The sequence below is a fragment of the Cryptomeria japonica genome, chromosome 5, assembly GCF_030272615.1.
Source record: "Cryptomeria japonica chromosome 5, Sugi_1.0, whole genome shotgun sequence".
In the NCBI taxonomy this organism is placed as follows: Eukaryota; Viridiplantae; Streptophyta; class Pinopsida; order Cupressales; family Cupressaceae; genus Cryptomeria; species Cryptomeria japonica.
The window spans coordinates 847,845,356-847,867,415 of NC_081409.1; positions in this window are offsets into that span (position 1 = coordinate 847,845,356).

A 22,060-nucleotide genomic window follows, 5' to 3' on the forward strand; every position below is an offset into this window, starting at 1 on the left:
TATAAAGGGAGAAATTTAAGCACTTTCCATTGGAGGTTAGAATGGATAAATTTTAATTGGCGTTCTAAAGACGAGTAATAGCTACTCGTAATTAATTTTGCCCTTGTAGATTGAATTATCCAAATTAAATGTCACTTAAAACGATTATTATAATTATCTAATTAAAAATGGATGTTTAGACTATATAGTCTTATTGGAGATTGAATTTATCTTCCTCTCCTAATTCTTTAATGAGTTGATTTAATTAATTTAACGACTAGGTATCTTGTGAAGATAAAATTAAACCAGTTAGATTTCTGCAAATAAAATTTAAATAATAGTCGATGCTTGGTTCGTATCAGAATTAGCTCGAATATAGATATGGCAAATACATTAACGGTTGTCATGTGAGCGAACTTGCTAATTAATTTGTATTTAAAAAAAAAAAAAACATTTCATTTTTGCCCTAAATTTTGGGCATGACATTTTGGTATCAGAGCAAGGTTTCCACACTAGGAACCTTTCTCCACTTACGTTTTGCCTTAGATTATTTAAATTATTTGGTTAAATTGATTTTATCAGACTTTTGAATTTAATTGAATTAATATTATTCTAAAAGAAATTAATTAATTATTTGGCTTTATTTCCTCTTAGGATGCCTCCGACGACCCAACAAGCTCGCAAACACGGATGAGGTCCTAGACGTGTGTGCATAGCACGTGAAGAGGTAGTGAGGGAGGCATCAGTTCTAGAGGAGAACCCAGGGGCACCTCCCGAACAGCCAAATGAACCTAACCGAGACCTCTTAGCAGCCATACAGAATCTTATTAGCATAGTTCAGGAAAGGATCCCAGCAAAGAACCCTCAGGTTAGAAGTCATGACTCTGGGAGTCATAGATTTGTTGATAGAGAATGAAGCAGGAGCCCAGCTTCGATTCCTGTAGAGAGTTAGGGTGGAAATGAGCCAGAGTCTATGCATATGCCAGGACCACCTCCAGTAGTGGAACCAGTTTATTTTGAGAGAGCTCGTCGAGATCCAAGGGATTTCATCAGGGAGGTCATGTGCCTCCAGCCACCATCCTTCGGAGGAGCTACCAATGGAGTAGAGGCCGAGGCATGGCTTTTGAGTCTTGAGAGGTGCTTTGCATTGTTTTCTTACAAGAGCAACTTGAAAGCATGTGTCGCAGTTCATCTACTGAGAGGGACAACCTCCACTTGGTGGAGACAGGAAGAGTACAAATGTGGATTAGTTCCTAATACTCTCACTTGGGAGATATTCACAGAGAGGTTTCACGAGAGGTACCTATCAAAACACTTCAGGCAGCGTCATATAGATGAATTTCACGATCTCCAACAAAAAGGTTTGTCAATAACCTAGTATGAGAGTAAATTCTTTGAGTTGTTGCCTTATGTAGATTATCTAAAGGATGAGAAACTTCTTGTAAACTACTTCATCAGGGGATTAAATGCTGGTATAGCCGGGCTTGTTAGGATGTCCGCTCCAGAGAGCCTTCGGGTTGTTGTGGAGAAGGCACTGATTGCCGAGGAAATTTAGGTCAGACCACAGGACAATAGGGATCAGTTTTAGAACCGAAATCCCGCACCTCAAACTTACGGATTCCAGAAACCACATTGGAAAGGAAACAACTGAAATTCTCAAGGGACCTCCAAACCCCCTCCTCCACAACAGACACCACAGAACCAGAGGCAAAAGCCTCCATAGTTTCAGTAGGGCTCCAAGCCCAAACAGTGACAGACTCAGGGACAGAGACGTGATCAAAGAGCACAGGGGCAGTACACACAGCTGGCGGGGACTCAGCAGTCCTCCAGGGGTGGGTACAGTAGATCTAGTAGGACAGGAGGTCAGGCATTCTCTAGGCCTCAGGGTGCCCAGTTCCAGGCACGGGGTGCTTGCTTTACATGTGGAGCCATGGAGTATATGGCGAGGGATTTCCCTCAGGGACAGGTGGCAAGGAGTCAGCGGATGGCCACTTCAGAGTCGACAGTTGGTGATATGGGCAGGTCCCATAGAGTATTCGCAGTGGTTGACAACCGCTAGGTTGAGCATCAAGCCACGGTTATCGAATCTACAGGTATAATCAAAGGTAACAATGTATCTATTTTTTTTGATTCAGGAGCTACTGACTCCTTTATATCTCCATTGGTTGTGGAGTGTTGCGGGCTAGTGGCAACTAGACAGGGTGTTAGTTGGGAAGTGGAATTAGCTTTAGGAGCTAGAGTGTTAGTGGAATTAGAGGTTAGGGCATGTCAGCTACAGATTGGCAAGACCACCACTTTAGTAGACCTTAGAGTGACTCCACTTGGATCTTATGGAATCGTACTTGGCATGGATTGGCTTTATCCCCATAGAGCCAAGATGGATTGCCGCCTGAAAAAGATCGAGTGTGAGGATGATCATGGTTCACCCATAGTTATCACTGGGATTCAGAGGCCCGTGTCTCTTCGCATGATCTCCGCAATGCAGCTTAAGCGGAGCATGCAGAAGGGATGTCAGCTTTTTGCTATCACTATCAGTGACAGAGGAGAAGAGGAGGAAAAAGAAACATCGCTTGATGACCATCCTATCCTTAAGGGATATTCAGATGTATTTCCTTCAAAGTTACTGGGAATGCCTCCCCATAGAGAGATTGATTTTCATATAGACCTAGTACTAGGAGCCGAGCCAGTTTCCAGAGCACCTTATAGGATGACCACAAATGAGCTAAATGAACTTAAAATACAGCTTGAGGAACTCCTTGAGAAGGGTCATATTCATCCTAGCGTATCCCCTTGGGGTGCACCAGTCATCTTCGTTAAGAAGAAGGATGGATCTCTCCGATTATGTATGGATTATCGGCAACTAAATAAAGTAACCATCAAGAACCGATATCCTTTGCCCAGAATTGATGATTTATTCGACCAACTTCAGGGTGCCAAAGTCTTTTCCAAAATAGATCTGAAGTCAGGATACCATCAGTTGAGAATAGTGGAAAGTGATATCCACAAGACCACATTTCACACTAGATATGGTCACTATGAGTTTACCATAGTCCCATTCGGACTTACGAATGCCCCAACAGTTTTTATGAGCCTCATGAATGGGGTGTTCCGTACATTTCTGGACCGTTTTGTTATTGTGTTTCTCGATGATATACTGATATATTCTCAGAATGAGTAGGAGCATGAGGAGCATCTAAAATAGGTATTGCAGTGTTTGCGGGATAACCAGTTGTTTGGCAGCCTATCAAAGTGTGCTTTCTTTCGGTCTGAGGTCAAGTACCTTGGGCACGTTATTTTCGGTGATGGGATCTCAGTTGACCCATCAAAGATTAGGGCTATTATGGATTGGCTAGCGCCAACCAGTGTGACAAAGGTCAGGAGTTTCATGGGCTTAGTAGGGTATTACCAACATTTTGTCGAGGGATTCTCTAGAGTCGCACACCTTATTACTTCTCTTCAGTGTAAAGGGAAGAAATTTGAATGGACAAAGAAGTGTGAGAAGGCCTTTCAGGAACTCAAGAAGGCACTTACTAGCGCGCCTATCCTTGTTGTACCAGATCCTACAACTGACTTCATGGTTTGTATAGATGCTTCTCTAGAGGGTTTAGGGGCAGTTCTTATGCAGGATGGTAGGACCATAGCTTTCGAGTCTAGGAAACTTAAGACTCATGAACTTAATTATCCCACTCATGACCTTGAGCTTGCAGCAATAGTGCATGCACTTGTGAGGTGGAGACACTTCCTTTTAGGTCATCACTTTGAGTTGCATTCAGATCATCAGAGTCTTCAGTACATCTTCACTCAGCTGAACCTTAATCCACGTCAGAGGAGATGGATGGAGTTCTTGTGCGAATATGATTTTTACGTTCACTACATCAAAGGAAAGGAAAATGTAGTTGCAGATGCCTTGAGTAGGAGATGTCACAAGGTTTACACCATATCTATGGGCATGGATTTGAGAGACCGTATACTACAACACTTGCCAGAGGATGGATGGTATGCGGAGGTTGGTCAGGTAATACGATCTCAGGTTACTCTAGAAGGGAAATATGTGGATTATTCTTTGGAGTCCGATGGACTGTTACGCCACAGAAGGCGCATTTATGTACCTTCCTCCGGAGGATTGCGAGAGTTCATTATCACGGAGGCTCATAGAGCTCCTTATGCAGCGCATCCCGGGGTTAAAAAGTTGCATGCTGACTTGAGGTAGTTGTATCATTGGCTGGGAATGCGGCAACTCATTGCTGAGATAGTAGCTCGATGCCTCGAGTGTCAGAGAGTAAAGGCAGAGCACCGCCATCCAGGTGGGTTGCTCCAGTCTCATGCTATACCAGAGTGGAAGTGGGATACTATATCCATGGATTTCATCATTGGTCTTCCTATGTCTTCTCATCGCCATGATGCTATCTTGGTGATAGTTGACAAGTTGACCAAAGTAGCTCACTTTTCACCAGTCCGTACTACATTCACAGCTCCAGCAGTAGCACAGGTGTTCTTGCGGGACATTGTTAGACTTCATGGCATGCCTCGCAAGATTATTTCCGACAAGGATTCTCTTTTCACTTCTTCCTTTTGGAAGTCATTACAGGTAGCTATGGGCACTAAGCTCAATTTCAGTACAGCCTATCACCCGGAGACAGATGGTCAGACAGAGAGGGTCAATCAGGTGTTAGAGGATATGCTTCGCATGTACATCATGGATCATCAGACCCAGTGGGAGGAGTATCTTCCCTTAGTGGAGTTTGCCTATAACAATGGACATCACACTTCTTTGGGGATGCCACCCTATCAGGCATTATACGGCAGGCCTTGCAGGACAATCTTGAGTTGGGATCGCATAGAGGATAGAGTTGCTATTGTTCCTAAGATAGTTCGGGATATGGAATAGCAGGTGGATTTGATTAGGCAGTGTCTCAGAGAGGCCCAGGATAGACAGAAGAAATATGCTAATGCAAAGAGGATAGATCATAGCTACTTGGTTGGAGACAGAGTTTTCTTGAGAGTGCAGCCGCATAAGAGTCCAATCCATTACGGAAAGGGTTCTAAGCTCCCACCTCGCTTTGTAGGACCTTTTGAGATTCTCGAGATTATAGGCCTAGTTGCCTACCATTTAGCATTGCCACCTAGCCTGTCACGCATCCACGATGTGTTTCATGTATCAGTTTTAAGAAAATATATTTATGATGAGACTCACATTTTAGATTGGGATGCCTTGCAGGTGGAGTCGGACGGGCAGCTAGCTTTGGAGCTCATTCGTATTTTGGCATGTCGGACGTTGGCCCTTCGAGGTCAAGAGCTGGACCAGGTTAGGGTCCACTGGGATTGTTATGATGAGGTTACGGTTTCATGGGAGGACGCAACACGTATGAGATCAAAGTACCCCCACCTCTTTGATGAACTCCAGGAGGAAGTTCATGCCTAGAGGGGGAGGGTGTGAGGCCTCACCTTGACTCAGTCTGACATTCAGTGGATTTTATATTTAGACTATTATGGATACTTTATTTTGATGCATTTTGAGACTTAGAACTTATATGATTTCAGAATTTGGATAACATTGCTATGTTTTGATGATTTACTTATATGCTTTATGAGATAGAACACTACATGATTGTTAGATAGGATGATATTGCAATGATAGATGTCGTTATTGAATTTGCAGGACTTTACTATGATAATAGAACTATGATGTATGGTTAAGTTTATGTGAATTCGGATGAAATTGCTTATGTAAAATTGCTTGATAAAAGATGTATTTAATCTGTGCAGATGAAAATTGTATGCAAGTGATGATGTGTATTGTTATTCCTTTGAATTATATTATATGTGGATATTTGAAAGTTCTAATGTGTAAATTGAGATGCGTAGGAAATTTACCATGTGACCATGGAAAATTACGGAGAACCAAACCTAGACTTATGTATGTTCGTAAGCCATGGGTTGTCTATTTGGAGAGACAACACCCCATTTGTGTTGTATTTTATTTGTAATAGTGTATGCTGCATGGGTGTTAAGTGTTATTTAAATTTAATGTGTAAAACCCACAAGAGATGATTTCATGTTTTAATTTGTAAAAGTGTTTTATTTGTGTCACTTGACACATGTGTGGATTTAAATTTAAATGTTGTATTTTTGTCTCTTGGTGGGAAAGTGTTTAACTATAGTTTTTTTTTAAATAATATAACGTGTTGTCATAAATACCTTGGGAAAGGAATCTTTGGAGAGGTCAACATATGTTTGACCCGAAAATAAACTTTAGGGGGGTTTAAAATGGGTTAAATGAACACCTAGGGGTAGTTTAATAGGGTTCCCTAAAGCCCATAAGGTATACCTAGGGGTTAGGGGTAATTTTAGGCAAGTTTCTACTTTTAAGTGACCTTTTTGATGCTTTAAAAATTGGTTTTTTTGAGTTGTGCGAAAATTGAAAATTAGAAGTTTAAATCTAATTGAGATTTTTCCTATTCGAATGGGAGTCTTTTTCCCATTCTGCTTTACTTTCCTTTTTGGTTTTTAGAAACTTGTGAGAACTCAGAGAATGAGCTTCTTAAGCAAGAATTGGGAAAAATTGAGGGTAATCACCCACTCTCCATTTTTGGAGACAAGAGAATTTTTGAAAAGAAAAGAATAGTTTGGAATAGAAAATTTGACTAAGGGTAGGAGAAGAAGATCCGTGGATTGGGCAGCTCTTCCTCAAATATTATACTACCATTGGGCAGATTAAGGTTGGCTTCATTATTCTTGAAAATGTCTATTTTCTTGTATGTGTTTGAGAGTATGATTGGTGTAAGAAATCTGTGTTCTTGAATGTCTTGTTTTAGAATTTCATTTGGAATTTTTGCATTATGCTTTGTTGTGTTTTGGGAGTTTTCTCAAGACCTCTTACTCTTGAGAGAGAGGAGGATCTTGTGGGTGGTAGCAGTGACAACCCTCGAGTGAGAGACTCTCATTTGAGAGCGATCACAAGGGATCTTTGTGTGACCCTTGTTGCATGGCCTGTTTGTGCAATGGGGATCATAAGGAGGGATAAAGGGCTAGAATGGCTTTGGGGGGCATAAGGAATAAGGGGTTGAGATCTTTGAAGTAATTATTGTGCCATGAGGTGGCTACTTGTTTTTCCATACTTGCAGTTCTCCTCAGGGTATTGGTCCACTACCACCCTTAAAAAGGTTGTCACCAAAGTGTGGTGCTGTGTAGCCAAGTTGGGAGTGTGTTTGAATACCTGTGTGTGTATTTTTGCCTCTATGTGTTTGCATGTTTGTTACTCGTCTAGGGCTTGGTTCTCCGAGCTCGGGGGTGGCTACCAGCTAGCCTAGGCTGGGAGGTGAGCACTCCGTGGTCATATTTGTGCTCTATTATGCAGGAATGCCTGGAGAAAAGACTAGGAAAAGTGAAAGGTTGCAGAAGAATATTGTTGAAGAAATTTTAAATTTATTTGCATTTATTAGTTTTATTTTGATAGGAGAAATATACCCTCATTCGTAGAAATGAGAGGCAAGTTGTAATTTTGAAAACAGACATGAGATTTGTTGTTGAAGTTAAATAAAGAAACATCCTGTAAATTTGCAGAATATCGTTAGAGTTGTAAAAAGCTAGATATGCTTCTATTTTCTATTTTAAAAAAAAAAGGATTTTCTTTTGATTTGAATGCAATAGTTTTCTTTGCAATGTAAAAATCAGTTTTATTTAAATCCTAGTTCTTCTTTTTAGCAGAGAATCTATCTCCATTTTAATTGCAGAAAATCATGATTTGTACTTGCTGTTAACATGTAAATAAATTAGTTGTTTTATTAGTTGAGAAATCAATGAATGTATTTATTTCAGAAAAGTATAATGTATTCCTAAATAGTATTTCCTAAGTTCAGTAGAAGAAAATAAAACATATATATTTCTGATGTGTTAGGATAAATAGCTTAGCAATAGATTTACTTCTTTTTCTTATTAGCAATTAAAATAATAGACAAAAAAAAGAGCCTAAGCTTATTTACCATTTATATGTTTAAATATCGAAATATATACACACACACACAGACACACAGATATATATATATATATAGATATATATATATATATATATATATATATATATATATATATATATATTATTTAACATAATGATTTACTTTTGTTATTTCATTTTAAAAAAAATTTTGCATGTAAAATGTATTGAGAAATATATATATATATAGATATAAAATTTAAAAAAAAAATTTAAAAATTAAATTTTAACAAAAAGGGGTTCACGGGTTTCGGGCCGCACCCCACTGTGTGAACACACAGTGGGCGGCGCCGAAACACCGCCATTGTGTGAGCACACAGTGGGAGGCACCGAAAGCGCCACCACTGTGTGGGCACACAGGGGGTGGCGCCCAGCGCTCCACTGTGTAACTACATAGTGGGCGGCGCTCAGTTCGCCTCCGCCTCCCCCACTCGGCCGCTAATAACCTGTTCGCCACCGACCTTGCTAGCAAGGCATTTTTCATGGCTGCCGCTAATGGGTTTCGGCCCTGTGTAAAATAAAAATGGAACTCAAAGAAATAGTAAACCCTAGCCCGGGTAGGGCTAGTGTAATAAAATTAAAAAAAATAAATGTTTAATTCATTTAGTTAGAGCCATTTTTATATAAAAAAAAAAGAAGAATCCCTAATTAGGTTTGGAGGGCAAATTGGCTATTAAGTTGGAGAGATATTTTAGGAGATTATATATATATATATATATATCCATAGGCTATATTTTGACTATGTATTATATAGATTTTTTTAAACATTTGTATACCTTTGAAGAATAACGCTAAATCTTATAATTTTAAATGTATTTAGTGGGATAAATACTTAATTTTTCCCTAGTTAATTTGATTAGAGCATTAAATTTTAAAATGGATTATAAAGGGAGAAATTTAAGCACTTTCCATTGGAGGTTAGAATGGATAAATTTTAATTGGCATTCTAAAGACGAGTAATAGCTACTCATAATTAATTTTTGCCCTTGTAGATTGATAATCCAAATTAAATGTCACTTAAAATGATTATTATAATTATCTAATTAAAAATGGATGTTTAGACTATATAGTCTTATTGGAGATTGAATTTATCTTCCTCTCCTAATTCTTTAATGAGTTGATTTAATTAATTTAACGACTAGGTATCTTGTGAAGATAAAATTAAACTAGTTAGATTTCCGCAAATAAAATTTAAATAATAGTCGATGCTTGGTTCGTATCAGAATTAGCTCGAATATAGATATGGCAAATACATTAACGCTTGTTGTGTGAGTGAACTTGCTAATTAATTTGTATTTTTTAAGAAAAAAAACATTTCATTCTTGCCCTAAATTTTGGGCATGACATCTCCAAAGTGCTTGTTTTCAATAGGTGTTGACATCAATGAAAAAACCATACCAAAATACCAACAGTCTATGACTAGAGAATCTATGATGAGGCATGATTATTTTCTTTGATTGTTGTATGTGGTTTATCTCTTACTACGGTATGTACTTGTCTCAGGATATGATCAACAAAAGATCAAGGAGGGTGTTCCAAGGCATGCATAAAAGGGGATAATCTTTGTCTATTCTGCAAGTAATACTTAGGTCAACTTGATCCATTATATCAAGTTGCTTGTATTAACTTTCTATATTAAAATCCATCTAAGGAATACTTAGGTCATCTTGAATTATTATGTCAAGCTGCTTATATTTTCTTACAACATTTTAAAGCTCAATGATGACAACAAAGCATTGTTACGAAGATAGCATATGAAGAATGGTAGTACAATTTTTCATTAGCTCATTATTCATCTACATTATAAGCATTCATTTGTCAGTTGCATTATAAGCATATAATTTCATTAACAGATCAACGGTCATAAATAAAGATTGAGTATATTTGGACAAATAAAAACAATTTGCATTTAATCATTATAGGTGCATTCATTTTAGAATCATTTTAATCATTTTCCCTTTCATTTAGTTGCATTTTACCATTGCATTAGTTTGCATTCAAATTAAGTGCATTTCATTCATCATGTAGTGTTTCATCATTAGTATTTTGCATTATCATTAAAAGTTCATTAACAATCATTTAGTTGCATCTTTACACTTAGATTCATGAACATTACATATAAAATCAAAAACATTTCATATAGATCATTTGTATTTACATCATCCATCTAATCATTGCATCCATATAGATCATTACATTTGCATCATTTACATATAATTTAAGTTAGTAATCATTTTCATTTTGCATCCAAGAATCATCAAAATTGAAAATCAACAAAAGCATTTATCATTGCATCATCACATAAAGTAACATGCACAAATATCATAATCCATATAATCACTGCATCCAAATAATCAAAGCATATAATCATTGCATCCATATAAACAAAGCATATAGATCATCATCAAATAGAACATGCACAATATAGATCATCACCATATAGAGTCCAAGTTTACATATAGATCATCATAAAACAATAAAGTCCAAGTATACAATGATATCAAATAAACAATAAAAATTCTCCAAATCAAGTCACGACTATCCTATACCACTACCACCTGAATCTATTCGTCTCTGTGGCTGTGGGTGAGAAGATCCTCTAGATGTCTATCTCCCATATTCACCACTACTCTGAGGAGGTCCCATGACCCCACCACTACTAGTATCTGTTGGCATATGCACACTCCAATGAGACATTGTAGGTGATTGAAGGTTTTCTCATTGATGGTAGCCTTACAATCCTATGGCACTGATAAGGCATTACACCAACACTAGCAAGATCAGACTCTACATCGGCACTCAGACCATCGGCACCGGCAAAGAAAGGAAGCACACTGACATAGAGGCCGACAGGATTTTTGTTATATTATATTTTGTTTATTACTATAAAATCTTTGTAAGCCGACTTGGCATCATTGTAAAATGACTCTTATATAAGAGAGATCATTATAGAACATTTGTAAGTAAGGAAGAAGATTGTATTTAGGAAAAATAAGGCAGACCTATTATGTGAATTATAGGTTAAGGGTTTATGTAAGAAGCAGAGCAGAAACCGGTACTGGATCTGGCATTATAGATGCTATTTTGAAGTAGTACAAGATACTGGTTTTATATAATCCATCATTGTAAGTCAATGAGACTTCCCATTGAGCAATGAGCTCTAGGCAGTTGGCCTTCTTGCATGTGCAGGCCCCTCTTGTAGCAGTAATATTCTCTTATTGGCCAGTAAGTGAATATTATGGGTCACAAATCCCACCGAGGTTTTTCCCACACCGGGTTTCCTCATTAAAACCTTGTGTTATGGTGTGTTTTTCATGTGGTTGCGTTTAATTCTATTTATTGCATACGGATACACTGTTATAATATGTTCTACATGTTTTAAGTTAAGAAATTCAACTCACTGGTTAGATATTGATTCACCCCCCCTCTCAGTATTTGTGGGAATCCTAACAATTGGTATTAGAGCTTGGTCCTCTATTTTTAGAAGCCTAACAGATTGAGGAAGATCTTGACATCGGTAGAGATGGAAAATCTAATGAAGCAACTAGAAGAAGCTCTTTCAGACTATGATGCAGAAAAACTGAAAAATATCAAACTAGAAGATTATCTAAAGGCAACTCAGGATATCATTCAGGCTATTCAAGAAAATCTTACTATTTCAAGAAACAAGAGAAGAGAACTTTGTGAAAAGATGTAAAATGAGAATGATGAAAAGGAATCACTTAATGATATGATAAACAAGCCGAAACAAGATAACATGACAACAAAGAATGAGATGCAGGATATGTCTATGAGATTTTGTGAAGAAATTGAAGATAGAAAGAAGAATGAAGAAGATTTGACCAGAAGACTAAGTGACGCTGTAAATGAAAACACAAGACTCAGTTATGAAAATGATTTGTTGAAGACAGATCTGATGCACACTCAGAATGACTCAAATGAACTAATGAGGCAGAAAGAAGTCTTAGAAAGAGAACTAGATACTACAAATCAACATAAAAAAATATTCAAGAAAAGCTCAGAAGAACTTGGTAACTTGCTGAAGAATCAAAAACCTAAAGGTGACACTTTTGGAATTGGCTTTGAAGTTGGTGAAAGCTCTGGTACTGCAAACACTTAGGATCATAGCAAACTGGTAAGACAACCTAATGCTTATTAATTCAATGGAAAATGCTTTAACTGTAATAAGTATGGTCATAGAGAAAATGAATGTAGATCTAGAAATTATCAGAATATCAACACACCCACCAGTCAATGTTCAAAATGCAACAAAGTTGGTCACAACTCTGAAAAATTGTAGAATGAATGTGAGATGTTATGTTTGTGGAAGATTTGGACACCTATCTAATCAATGTAGAACACATGCCGACATAGGTTATGGGAAAGCTATTCAGAAAAATAATGTGACTCGCTATGCATGTAACAAGATTGGGCATATTGCTAAATTCTATAGAAGTAAAGGATCACCGACAGACAACAAAGGTCCTAGTTTGAAAGGTAAAGAAAAAGTTGAAGAGGTTAAGCAAGAATTCTCAAAACAATGGATTAAAAAGTCAGACCTAAATATTGTTGGGAATACTCCTCCACTGGTAGAACCAGTCAACACTTCACTGGCAGGACAGAGTGATGCTTCACCAGCAGGACAAAGTAATACTCCACCGGCAGGAAGCTCTTCATCAAATTGAAGAAAATTTTCTTGAGGGTTTGGCAATCAAATGAGACATATGCTATAATTCCCTTGGTTAATGGTGAGAAGTTGGAAATTACTTCTATATCGGTAGACAATGTTAAGTGGCTTCTTAACCAGCACACATTAAATGTGGTAGATGGAAAATAGACATTATAAATTTGTGGTTTTGGCTTGATTTCACTTCACCGAGATTTCAAACATTCGAAGAGTGCAAAATTTGCAGAGCTAAGGCATTTCAAGCAAAGAGGCAAAGCACTTTGGCAATCAATCCATCCAAAGGCAAAAAAAGGTATTTATCATGGCATCCTCCTCTGCACCTAAATTCATAGAAAACCCTACAGTAGTCGAGGTTATAAAATGCCCTAGGCCGGTATTTTAGCTAGTTCTCGAGGTAGCCAAGAAAGATAACAATGTAGGTGCTTTTTCCCAAATTCCAAAAGGAGTTGTTTTTGTAGAAGATCCCCAAATATATATTCATTGCAACATAGAGGAATTAGAAAATGAAGAAATTAAAAGCATGTATAAGACTGTTATATGTGACAATTCCAGTAATGTAAAGCCTGAACATAAAATTGTTGAAACCCTAGGATTCACTGAAATCCTCTGCATTCCTAAAATTCCCAAGGAGGTGATTAGGATAGTTTTAAGCAGGGTAAATGGTTAATTCTTTTGGCTTGATTCAGTTCACAAAATTACAAAGGAAGCTATGAAAGCAGTAACAGGGTTACCTTCCACTGGTAACAGACCAGACAAGACTAAGAAGGTCTCTAATGACCTAGTAATGAACTTAACTGGTGCAACATCAGACATAAGGTCTCTGAGGGTTAATGATGTGACCAATATAAATGTGAGATTTGTTAGCATGATTTTAGGGTACAAAGCAACTCATGCAAATAGACTTAACTTAGTTTCCAGTTTATGCATTAAGAGTGCTTATGACATGATTATAGACAATGTAAAAATTGATGTATGTGAATGGTTAAAAGATGAGTTGATTGATAACTTAGGCAAAATCAAGAAGGATAAGAAAGGAACTTTTAGATTTGGAAATCTACTTGTATGCTTGATGCTACACATAACCAAATAGGTTCCCGATATAGGCAGTAAGAACCTTGGATTTGATATACCGGTAGGAAAACAGTTAACAGACCTACTCAATAGCATGGGTGAAAACAAAGAAAAGAATATTCATGACTATTTTCAAGCACTAATGGTTAGGATGAACAAAAGAATCAGACTATCACAGAAGATTGTCAACAAATACAAGGATGAAATATGTTTTGTGATAAAAAAGGATGAGATCTAGATAGAAGCAGCCATCCCAAGAATAATTTGGGTAAACGAGATGGGTTATGAGACCGATGATCATATAATTGAGACTTATGCTAAAGCACTTCTGGAAGCACCAAATGAACCAAAGGAAGAAGTATTTGGTAGTGTTGAGACCATAGAAAAACAAATTCAATCTAAGAAGAGAGTGAAAAAGGTTGAAGTAGTTGTGAGAAGGGGTTCTAGATAGGCTAAGGCTATTAAAGAAGATGTATTGAAACAAACCGGTATCACTGAGGATGAGTTAGGAACTCTATAGCCTGAGACTCACCTATCATCGGTAGCTACTTCTTCGAAGAGTTATATGCCTGCAACTTTCAAAAGAGTTGTAAGGAAAAGGGATCCTTCACTGGAATCCACACCCTCACCTAGAAGGACTAGACAAAAACAACAGGTAGTGAGGTCTCCGGTTAGAAAGAGAACACCAAAGAAAAAGTTGACACCAAAGAAGAAGAAGACTAAACAAAACATGGCCCCTCTTGAAAAATTGCTATATGAAATCACAGAGGAAGGGAAACTCAAGAATATAGGAAAGATCTATGATACATTGTCAGCAGATGAAAAAGAACAAGTTGAAAATAGTATCATTTTACACATGGGCATCTATAAGAAGTTATTAATGGAAGTGATAGATGATCTACTAGATGAATTGTTCAAAAGACTAGAAGCAAGAAGACAAGCTATTGTAGAGCTTGATAAGAAAACCAAAATTGAAAAGTTACTTGCTGTTTACTCAATAAACTCACCTAAGGAGATAGATGACTTAATTGCAGAAGCCAACCAGTCAGTATTCTCTACTACACACTAGCGTATTGCATTAATGGTTGGAAGAGTGAATGAAGAAATAGAGGAAACAAAAAATGCATGGGACATATTCCTTGTTGAGAAAGAAAAATAGGAAGAATAGAGGAACCCCAAACCATTAAAGGTATACTAGAAGGAGAAGGACAAAGGAAAAGGAAAGGTTGGTGGACCTCTGAGCATCAAAGTAAAAGATAACTTACTCGCACCGCCTCCAATTACATCACGGGTAACAACTACTGAAGATCAACTAGCAGATGAGAGTATAGATATAGAGGATACAAATCCTAATCCTGAGGTACTATACATAGTTGATGTTGATACACAATTAGTCAACATTGTGATAGACAAAGATACAACCGGCAAGACAGATATGGCTAGTGAGCCACCGGCAACTGACAACATTGACAATACTGAAAGAAAAGTTGAAGTTGATAACATAGAGCAACAAGTAGAGACTCAGACTGAGACTGAAATAGAGCAACAAATAGAGAGACAAGCAGGGCAACAGGCTCCGGAACAGGAAAAGATTCACATGGAGACAGTGCCACCAGCAACAAGAGAAGATCAAAAACCATTGCTTAAAGAAATGGAAACACAGACCGACCTACCATAGGTCACTACAAGCTTGGTTACTTCCTCCACTGGTGGAATTTAGAATGTTGGTTCCTCCTCAATAGGTTACAAATCAACAAATGTAACTGAAGTACTTTTGGACTCCATCAAAAAGATAACAGATTGTAGTTCATAGGCTTATAAAGCTATAGATGACACAATCCCAATTTTGAATATGATAGCTCCTAACTGTAACATAGAAAATAAGGATTATTTAAGACAACTTGACACTTTGTGTAAATACATCACTGAGAACACAGTGAATGTTGACCAAATAAAGGAAGAAGCATTGAAGGATAAGTTAAAAATTGAAAAGAAAAAATTCTTTGAAGATCAGATAAAGAAGTGTACTAGGGAATTTGACACACTTCTACCAGAACTATGTAACTTACTGAAGGAATTTAAAACTCTGTACAAAGATACTTTCAAGACAAACTTTTTAATAGTAGACATAGATAAGAAAATGAGCAAGGTACACGATGAAATCAATAAACTTGCAAACAATTTTGTCAACTCACCTGATACATTATCAATTTTTGAGCAAAGGATAACAGGTTTTGAGGAAGAATTACTTAAGTTAGAAAGAGAAAAGGAGAGAATAGTAAATAAGGCAAAGCATTTGAGACTAAGACTGAGTCCAAGATTGGACTATCTAGCATCATTACGGAAGGAAATATCCGAGGCACTAGTATAGGGATAGAGAACACCGACAGAGCATATGCAACACCTCACCAGTATAGTTCAAAGAACAGAGACAACAATAAAGGATAGCAAGAAGTTTATGGAAAGTATAAACTTGATTTTGGCAGATCTTTTTCAAATTATAACCACCCAGTTACAGGGTTGAGTGAGACTACAACTCTACTAACATCTTGACAACCTTTGTCATTGATGCCAAAGGGGGAGTAGTAGTATGAGAAAATAACCGACAAAAGACTTATCTACTCAGGGGGAGCTCTTATATTTTTGGTAACATATTTCTGGATTACAAGTTTTGGATACACTTTTGAATTTTCTCATGAGAGTTTCCATCAATACCAAAGGGGGAGATTGTTGGCATATGCACACTCCAATGAGACATTGTAGGTGATTGAAGGTTTTGTCATTGATGACAATGTTACAATCATATGGCAACGGCAAGGCATTACACCGACACTAGCAAGATCAGACTCTACATCGACACACAGACCATCGACACCGATAGAGAAAGGAAGCATAGCGGCATAGAGGCCGACAAGATTTTTGTTATATTATATTTTGTTTATTATTGTAAAATCTTTGTAAGCCAACTTGGCATCATTGTAAAATGACTCTTATATAAGAGAGATCATTATAGAACATTTGTAAGTAAGGAAGAAGATTGTATTTAGGTGAAATAAGGTAGACCTATTATGCAAATTATAGGTTAAGGGTTTATGTAAGAAGCAGAGCAGAAACCAGTACTGGATCTAGCATTATAGATGCTATTTTGAAGTAGTACAAGATACTAGATTTATATAATCCATCATTGTAAGTCAGTGAGACTTTCCATTGAGCAGTAAGCTCTAGGCAGTTGGCCTTCCTACATGTGCAGGCCCCTCTTGTAGCTGTAATATTCTCTTATTGCCCAGTAAGTGAATATTGTGGGTCACAAATCCCACCGAGGTTTTTCCCACACCAAGTTTCCTCATTAAAACCTTATGTTATGGTGTGTTTTTCATGTGGTTGTTTTTAATTCTATTTATTGCATTATTTCTTGCATATCGGTACACTATTATAATATGTTCTACATGTTTTAAGTTAAGAAATTCAACTCATGGGTTAGATACTGATTCAGCCCCCCTCTCAGTATCTGTGGGAATCCTAACAGTATCCATCAACACGGTGCTATGATAACTACCCACTCTCTAGCTCTCTGCAATTGCCTCCTCATATCATCATCTCCAGTGGGAATTCTCCTTCCTCGCTCAAACTAGTGCTCTAGCAGTGTCAACTGAGAGAGTATGTGATCCAACCTATTGAATATGATCAAAAAGCCCCTGAGTATCCTATTGTCTCCTAACATCTCTATCTCTCTCAGCCATAAGAGTCTGCACCTATGCTCGAAGCTGATCAATCTGTGCTCTCAGAATATCAATGGTCTCTTGCTCTGGCACATCATGCTTTGGTGCATCCTGCAATGGCATATCATGCACTAGTGCATCCTGCTCTAGAAAATCCTATTGTGGTGCATGAATCCCAATCCCCTCCTCACCACCAACCTATCCAACTACTGGAATCTCCATCTGAGTAACTCTCTGAACTTTTCATCTAATGAGGGGAACATGATCCTTAGGATCCTCATCATCTCCACCATGAGCTGCAATAACCCTAGGGTGTGGCTAAATCTATCCAAAATCAATGCCTCTCCTGCAACCCCCATCCAATCCTGTCAATGGCAACCCTCTCGATGATCTCATGCCTACCCTACCATGCTCCCTCCCAATCCATCCAACATCCCTACCACCCATAGGACGTGGTCTCCCAATCTTTCCAATCGGTCCAAATGGTCCTCCATGGACTCTCAGTCGACCTCCCCTCCGTCCAAGTCTCCTACCACCACCACCACCATGCCCACCCTCATCTCCACCTCTCCCAACCTCCTAAGTAGCTCTGAGCTCTCATCTCCATCTCCATCTCCTAAAAACTAGATCATTTGAATCATCATCCTTATCTCCTGATTTGGGAGGAGGATCTATAGGATCATTAATATGAGGAAATGGATGAGCTAGTATGTACTGAGCATACTCTACAGCAACCCCAGGGTCAAGAATGTGCAATCTCATATCATAAGCCACTCTTGCAGTAGCAAGAAACTCTGCACAAGAAATCTCAAATGATAATGAAGGTCCCCAATCTTGTCTATCTCTATAAGGCCGAGCATATATCATCACACTAGTAGGCATAGGCTGAATCATACCAAACTATCTTATCATGCGACTAATCAACTATCGCTAAAAAATATAAGGAGTCTAACTAGTGAGATATCTACTCTGCATGATAAATGGTAATGTTCATGCATGATCCATCCATGGCTCAGAATCAACATATGGTCTCCAAGTAATTCTATCCAATGAATCAAGCACCCAATGCTAATACTCCATCTTACCTAGCTTATGCTGAGTAAGGATACCTACATAAAAATGCACATATGGCTGCCTCTCTCCACAAACTCTGTGATGGATAGGCCGAGTAATAGCAATGTGCTCCCAACACCAGATCTACAATAAAGTACATCCTGTAGACAAACTAGCACTCTCATCATACACCACCTGATGAAGATCATGATATAAATGTGCCAACATACAAACACCCCAAGCATATCGAGTATGATGCTGCATCATACTCAGGAGAATCTCACCCCATCCAACAAAAAAACCTCATGATTGCCTATCAAGACAAATAAATCATCCAATCAAACCAGCAAGAATCACAGGGAGAGTCTCGTAATACATCACCATATCCTCCCATCGAATCTCTCCTCTAGCGATGCTATCATCAGCAAACATGGCTCTTCAAGACTTTGTCCCAACACGATCCTGAAAATCATACCTACACTAACTCGCTAGTCACTGGGATGTGTAGAATCCTATAAACATGCTTGAACATCACACTAATCTCACCCATGGGCAAGTGGAAAGTGTTATGCTCACTGTGCCATCTCTTGGCTAACACCATCAACAATCCTCTATTATGCGTAATCTCAAGTATATACAACAGGCATCTATATGTCTAACCTCAACCTGTGTGAGCTCTGGCACTAAATGATGTACTACCGATAATTTCTCCCGACACTGGAGAACATCAAGTTTCTCCTATTTATCAAGAGAATTCAATCAATCATCAACTATCAATCTATCAAATCAAACTGAAGCCAACCTACGCTATCAATCTATCAAATCAAACTGAAGCCAACTTATGCTAGTAATCTATCAAATCAAACTAAAGCCAACTTACGCTATCAATCTATCAAATCAAACTGAAGCCAACTTATGCTATCAATCTATCAAATCAAACTGAAGTAACTTAAGCTATCAAATCATTTTAAAACCTATCAATCATGGTATTCTATCAATCACTGAGTTCAATCAAAAATCTGCTAAGCTCTTGCATCACAAACTAAATCAGTTTCTTAGAGGTACTATATCAAAACAAATCAAATCGATCTATCGAACAACATCAATCAATCAATCAAGTCATTATTAATCATACACGTGCATTAAAAACATTAAATCTAATCATCAAAGTGATTTTAGCTTTTGAATTTATCAAAAACATCAAATTTTGAGCATATGCGCTATCCTATTGAGCAAAAGTGCTAAAACCAAGCATATGGGATAACATTTTCAACAAGCATGCTAACCCTACGCACGAATGTGCGAAACATGCAGAAGCGCTACAACACAATGCATATGTGCTAACAAACAATTAAAAAGGGCTAATTTATTCATATGCGCTAACATCCTTGGCATATGCCCTATCAAAAAGAGCATAAGCGCTAATCTATGCATATGCGCTAACCCAAATTGCATATGCACTAAATAAAAATGCAAATGCACTAACCTAATATCGAAAATCGCGAAAAAAATAAAAAATTCACAAAAACGTGCCTAAAACATGAAAAGTTGCATGACAAGTTGAAAACAAAGCTCGAGATAAGATACATACTGGATACCCATACTCGGGAGGTCATTGATATCCTCGAACTTGCTCAGAACAATGGTTCTCCACAAGAATCACCATTTTGCCACCTCACCAAGAATATTTTCTTCACAAAGCTGACAAGGATAACAATGAAGTTAAAATTAGCCTTGGTTAATTTTATATTTACTATTTGAAGAGTAATTAATGCTACTCAATGGGGCAATTTAATTTGTTTTTTACAAATTAATTTAATTGATAGAATTTTTATTAATTATCATGAGCTCAATCGTTCAAACCAAAGTTTTCAACAATTTCACGATCAATCTCCTGAGGGGGCACACAATCAAGATTTTCAATCTCCATTAGGTGCATTACCGAGACTTGATTTAATCTTTGAAACAATGTTGTCTCGACATCATTTCAAAGAGGGGCGAAATGTATACACTTAAAAATGACTATGAGCAATTAAATAAATATTTTATATTTATTTAATAATTATTCTTTTATTAAATAGTTAGTTTGAAAAGATTAATTTATTTAATTCATTTCATGTCTTTCTATTAATTAATATTTTATTAATTAATTCATCTATTCTATTCTTCTAATTAATTAAATATCTAATATTTAAATATCCTTTTAACCAAGTTAGTTAAATATCTAATATTTAATTATCTCCTTCAATCAATTAAATATCTAATATTTAATAGCTATTCTCATATCCTATAGTCTCTAATATTAAATGATTTCTTAAATTATTTAATCTTTCTTATCCATCTCACCCTCCATCTCCACTTCATCTTCCCTTTGCCAACTCATCAAACATGTGGCTAAGGAAATTAATATTTCTTAAATATTAATTCATCATTTATCTTCAACCTCCAAACTTAATGAATATTGTGTACATACACATATTTCATAACCATCTCCTATATTCTCTCCAACACCCCTACATCTTAGGACGGACTTGAGTCCACTTCTCCTATCATGCCTAAATTTCCTCCAACCTTCCCTAGATTCTCTCAGTTAGTAACCCAGTCAAGGTGAGATGAGTGATGCTTGTCTTCTCCTTCCCCCTTTCTCTGAACCTTCACTTTTGCTCACAACCATCCAAATCTACAGATCAGATCAAGACCGTTGATATAAGCCACACCATCTAATCCTCTAAAGGTCTATAAAATCAAGAGCTTCAGTTGAGAGAGAGTTAGACTTCAAGAGACTTCAAGTGCATTTGCAAGCTAATCATATGCGTCTGTGAGTTTTAATTTTGAAGCAAATAGTAATAGTATAATCATGTAGTATTGCATATCATAGTATCAGTTAACTACAACTTATCAGTCCATTCTTCATATGCCATCTTGGAAGCCATTAGTGCATTGTTTGAGAGCACACCATCTGCAACTAGGAACAATGGAGTTAGGACACAATAGGACATAAACCATGAAGGTAATATTCGTATTTTATTTCATACATACTTCATGTAGTTTCATTGGTTGAGTTTGGATTTCCAATAGTATTTCTATTTGTATTTTGTGAAACTAACTTATTGTAGGTAACATTCTGAGGATGAAATTCAAGTCGACAAACAACTTATCTAGTCTGGGATGAGCTAAGGGGTGCAGGGGCATAGGGGAGGATCCTTAGATGACAAGAGGGTACAAGAGCTAGTGGGAGGCACACCTACCAGTGTGTCTAACCATTCCAGAAGTTTAGGAGTATGATGAGTTACAACCAACAGCTGATGAGGTGGTCAGAGGAGAGGAGGATGCACCTATAGATAGGGTTTTGGTAGGAGTAGGGAGAGGTGTTGTGAGATGACATAGGGGGGAGATATGAGGGAGAGAGCTAGAGGTGGCATAGGTGCATGCGAAAACAATAGTAATAGGGGAGGCAGTAGGGGGAAGAGAGGGTGGGGTGGATGAGGTAGTGCCTATGGAGATTCCAAAGGTACAGGTATAGAGTGCAAGGGCGAAGGGTGGATGAGTGTCACAAGG